Below are 6000 nucleotides of genomic sequence, written 5' to 3' on the forward strand. Positions count from 1 at the left end.
AGCTTAAACGCAAGATCCTAAAATATTCAAACTGTTCCAGGTATCTTAATTGTGTCCCAGAAGAAAGTTCAAGGATATTTACAGAAGTACAAAGATACCCAGCACGTAGAAAAGTAAAATTCATAATGTCTAACATGTGATCAATAATTGACAAGCATATAAAGAAGCAGGAAAATATTACTTATAATGAGGAGAAAAATAAATCAATTGAAATGGACCCAGAAATTATACAGGTAATAAAATTAGTAAACAAGAACATTAAAGCAGTTAATTACAAACTTTTTTTTTGTCAAAGAAGCTAGAGAAAAGGGTGAGAATGTTAAGTAGAAATATGGAAGCGGCTAAATCAAAATTCTAGAAATGAAAATATATTTCTGAGATGAAAAATATATTAGATGGGATTAACATAAGATTAGACACTGCAGAAAGAAAAGATTGGTGGACTTGACAATAGAAGTTATCCAAAATGAAACACAAAGAGCACAACTCTGGGGGAAAAAAAAGCATCAGCCAAATATAGATACAATTGGAGTCCCAGAAGGAGATAAGAATGAAGGTAGGAAAAGAATTTTGAGAAGTTGTTGAAATGTTCAAACTTTGATGAAATTTTCAAACTCACAGATCTAAGAATCCCCACACACAGGAAACATGAGTAAAGTTATAAAGGACATCATAATGAAATTACTTAAAACCAGTGACAAAAAGTAAATCTTAAATGTACTCAGAGAAAAAAAGGCAAGTAGTTGTCCTGTTAAAAAAAAAAAAAAAGCAAGCCGGAAGATAGTAGAGAAACCTCTTTAAAGTATTGAAAGAAAAGACAATCAACCTAGAATTCTGAACCCAGTGAAAATTTTTCAAACCCTACTTTTTCACATCTACAAAGCAAAAGGAATTAATCACCAGTAGACATGTACTATACACAATATTAAAATAAAGTCATTTAGGCAGAACAAAAAAGGATAAAAGATGGAAATCTGGTTCTACCAAAAAGAATGATGAGTATTGGAAATGGTATCCATGTGGCTAAATTATAAAAGACTTGTTCATTGCTTAAATCTCTTTGAACAATAGTTGTTTAAAGCAAAATAACAACAATATATTAAAGGATTTATAAGATAACATATTCTAAACATTTCTGCACCTAAAAACAGAGATTTAAAATACATGAAGCAAAAACTGATAACACTTCCAAAAGAGATAGACAAATCCATAGTGATAGTCATAGATTTCTCCTGACCTTCTCTCAATAACTAGTAGAACAAAGTGGCAAAAAAATCAGTAAGAATATAGAAGATTTGAACAATGTCATCAACAAAATGATCTGACATTTATACAACACTACCCCAGCAACAGCATATACATATTTATTTCCTTAAGTGCAGAATATTTATTAAGATAGATCATATTTTGGGGAATAAGGCAAGTTTTACTAAATTTAAGAGGACTCCAATCAGTCTTACAAATAATGTTTTCTGACTATTGTGGAGTTGAATTAGAAATCAATAACAGAAAGATATCTGAAATATTCTCAAATATTTGGAGTCTACACATTCATGCAACTGTATTGCCTATTCAAAAATTAATATGAGAGGTTTTTTTGTAAAGAAATGAGGTCAATTACTTTACACAGTTGACAAACAGATATTAAGGTGATTTCAAGAGACATTCCCCAAAATATTCTAAGCTTTATTTGAATAGATATATGTTCTCTCAAGAGTACCAACTTGAAGGAGAATAGTCTTTTGGGTGTGTAAATTTGGTTAGTTTGCTAGAAAATCAGACTTAGTTCTATATAGGCCACATACTACAAAACAAAAACCCACAAAAATTATTGAAAAAACAAAATTAATACTCTAGCAACAGACTTGCCACCAGAGCTGATATTCTTTACCTTTCTCTCAGGGAAGGCAAATAAATTGCTACATTTGTTGTATCAGCTCAAATCTTCAACAAGTACTTATCAAGCACTCAGTATTTGCCAGACACCATACAGAGCAATAGAGCACAAAAGAAAACACAGTCCTTGCTCTCATGGAGGTTACGTTCTAGTGGGGTGAGTGGGAGGGATAAACAAAACAAAAATCTAATATGTCACGTGAGAAATGACATATGACAAAATAACACAGGCCAGGCAGCTAGAGATATTGATGGGGAGGACCAAATCAAGGAAGAGTATTTCCCAATACAAGGAAATATTACTTTGTTAGAATCTCTAAAATTTAGGGTTAATTTTAGTTGCCTTTGGATGAAGTCACCATTTAACCAAACTTTCTAGACTTTTTCATATGGAAGCACCGAAGAGTAACAGCCCTTGAAAAGCAAAAATTCCAGCATTTTTAATGGCAGTTGCCAGAGAGGAGTTTCTAGATCAGCAGCAGCAGAAAAAAATGGAGGAAGCCAAGAGTCAGTTTCAAAGTCAGCAAGTGTCCAACAACTTAGTCTCAGGCCTATTGTTGTTATGAGGAAACTTATAACAAAAATAAAATAAAACATACACACTTCTCAGAAAGGTGTTAAATATTGCTAACATTCCTTGGAAGTCTTCTCAAAGAAGCCCCTCTGAATTGGTTATCCAAATAAGTTTCTTTCTTTTGATTGGTAACGGTAAAAATAAGGCAGTACATATAAAGATGAGAACTTTGCACAGAAGGGTACAGCACTGTACCTTATTAAACACAATCAGTACAAGTCTTTCATCAGATAAAGAGAGATCTAAACATCTCTATGGTAGAAAATCTCTCTAGGTAATCTTAATTCACCAGCTCAGCAAAGTAGTATAAATTTGATAACTGTTTACCTCATAACTTATGGTAGCATGAGGCTTGATTCATTGCAAGGAGACTGGGATTATGCTGTATGCACCAGCTAATAGAGCCATTATTTGGGAGAGGAAGCAACTTGAGGTAAGACTTGATAAAAAGGTAACAAATAGTATGGGAGTTTGACTTTTATAATTACTTGGAAAAAAATTACTGATAATCAAAAATCATAATTATCTGTAATTGTTTCTTTACTTGATATGGTATACCTTTTCCTTTGTTTCTGTCAAACCTTTTGAAAAATTACAGTCTTGCCTTGTAGCTTGATCAGTCCAGGATACCATATGCCCTATTTTGTGAAAGTCCAGTGCCAAAAGACACAGTCAGGGATGGCCAGGAGAATGCATGTTACTATGGTTTGGCTGTGTCCCCACCCAAATCCCATCTTGAACCGTAGTTCCCATAATCCCCATGTGTCATGGGAGGGACCTCTTGGAAGGTAAGTGAATCATGGGGGCAGTTACCCCATGCTGTTCTCATGATAGTAAGTGAGTTCTCACAAGATCTGGTGGTTTTACAAGGGGCTTTGCCCCTTTGCTCAGCACTCATTCTCTCTCCTGCTCCACTGTGAAGGGGTGCCTTCTGCCATGATTGTAACCTTACTGAGGCCTCCCCAGCCATGCAGAACTGTGAGTCTATTAAACCTCTTTTTTTTTTTTTTTTTTTTTTTTTCCTGAGACAGAGTCTCACACTGTCTCCCAGGCTGGAGTGCAGTGGCATGATCTTGGCTCACTGCAACCTCCGCCTCCCAGGTTCAAGTGATTCTCCTGCCTCAGCCTCCCGAGTAGCTGGGATTACAGGTGCCAACCACCACACCCAGCTAATTTTTTGTATTTTTAGTAGAGGCAGGGTTTCACCACACTGATCAGGCTGGTCTAGAACTCCTGACCTCATGATTCACCTGCCTTGGGCTCCCAAAGTGCTGGGATTACAGGCATGAGCCACCATGCCCGGCCTAAATCTCTTTTGTTTATAAATTACCCAGTTTCAAGTATTTCTTCATAGCAGCACGAGAACAGACTAATACAGTAAATTGGTACTCGGAGGGGGGCATTGCTATAAAGATACTCAAAAGTGTGGAAGCAACTTTGGAACTGGGTAACAGGCAGAGATTGGAACAGTTTGGAGGGCTCAGAAGAAGATGTGGGAAGATGTGGGAAAGTTTGGAACTTCCTAGACAATTATTGAATGGCTTTGACCAAAATGCTGATAGTGATATGGCCATTGAAGTCCAGACTGAGGTGGTCTCAGGTAGAGATGAGAGACTTGTTAGGAATTGGAATAAAAGTGACTCTTGTTATGCATTAGCAAAGAGACTGTCAGCATTTTGCCCCTGCCCTTGAGATCTGTGGACCTTTGAACTTGAGAGAAATGATTTAGGATATCTGGCAGAAGAAATTTCTAAGCAGCAAAGCATTCAAAAGGTGACTTGAGTACTCTTAAAAGCATTCAGTTTTATGCATTCACAAAGAGATTGTTTGAAATGGAAACATATGTTTCAAAGGGAAGCAGAGCATAAAAATTCGGAATATTTGCAGCCTGACAATGTGATAGAAAAGAAAAATCCATTTTCTGAGGAGAAATTCAAGCCAGCTGCAGAAATTTGCATAAGTAATGAGGAGTCAAATGATAATTGCCAAGACAATGGGGAAAATGCCTCCAGGGCATGTCAGAGGTCTTCACAGCAGCCCCTCCCATCACAAGCCCAGAGGTCTAGGAGAGAAAAATGGTTTCATGAGCCTGGCCCAGGGCCTGGATGCTTTGTACAGTGTAGGGTCATGGTGCCCCAAGTCCCAGCTGCTCCAGGCATGGCTAAAAGGGACCAAGGTGCAGCTCAGGCCGTGGCTTCAGAGAGTGCCAAGAACTCCAAGTCTTGGCAGCTTCCATGTGGTGTTGAGCCTGTGAATGCACAGAAGCCAAGAATTGAGGTTTGGGAACCTCCACCTAGATTTCAGAGGATGTATGGAAATGCCTGGATGTCCAGGGAGAAGTTTGCTGCAGGGGTGGAGCTCTCATGGAGAAACTCAGCTAGGATAGTGAGGAAAGGAAATGTGGGGTTAGAGTCCCCACACTGAGTCCCCACTGGGGCACTGCCTAGAGGAGCTGCAAGAAGAGTACCACCATCCTCCAGACCCCAGAATGGTAGATCCACTGACAGTTTGCACCATGTGCCTGGAAAAGCTGCAGACACTCAATGCCATCCTGTGAAAGCAGCCAGGAGGGGAGCTGTACCCTGCAAAGCCACAGGGGCAGAGTTGTCAAGGCCATAGGAGCCCATCTCTTGCATCAGTGTGGCCTGGATGTTAGACGTGAAGTCAAAGATCATTGGATTTCAGACTTGCATAGGGCCTGTAGCTCTGTTGTTTTAGCCAATTTCTCCCATTTGGAATGGGTGTATTTACTCAATGCCCATATCACCAAAAGAAGTAACTAACTTGCTTTTGATTTTACAGGCTCATGGGAAGAAGGGATTTGTCTTGCTCAGATGAGACTTTAGATTTGGACTTTTGGGTGAATGCTGGAATGAGCTAAGACTTTGGGCGATTGTTGGAAAGGCATGATTGTGTTTTGAAATGTGAGAATATGAGATTTGGGAGGAGCCAGTGGTGGAATGATATGGTTTGGCTGTGTCTCCATGCAAATCTCATCTTGAATTATAGTTCCCATAATCCCCACATGTCATGGGAGGGACCCAATAGGAGGTACTTGAATCATGGGGGTAGTTACCTCCATGCTGTTCTCATGATAGTGAATGAGTTCTCACAAGATCTGATGGTTTTATAAGGGGCTTTTCCCCCTTTGCTCAGCACTCATTCTCTCTCCTGTCACCCTGTGAAGAGGTGCTTTCTACCATGATTGTAAGTTTCCTGAGGCCTCCCCAGCCATGAGAAACTATGAGTCAATTAAACCTCTTTCCTTTATAAACTACCAGTCTCGGGTATTTCTTCATAGCAGCATGAGAACGGACTAATACATATGTGTATGTGTATGTGTGTGTGACAAAAATAGAGGCTGGATCAGTGACTGGTTCATTCATTTACTCTGACTCAGTGCCTTATATTCTTCTGCTCTATGTGTTGCTTTGTTTTAACTCTGGCAAGAACAACATGTTTCATAAAGGGGACTAAATTGCAAGGAAGGGCCAGCTGGGAATCTGGGAGTTTCCTGCACCACATGAAAA

Source organism: Chlorocebus sabaeus, chromosome 13 (assembly GCF_047675955.1).
Source record: "Chlorocebus sabaeus isolate Y175 chromosome 13, mChlSab1.0.hap1, whole genome shotgun sequence".
NCBI classification, from domain to species: Eukaryota; Metazoa; Chordata; class Mammalia; order Primates; family Cercopithecidae; genus Chlorocebus; species Chlorocebus sabaeus.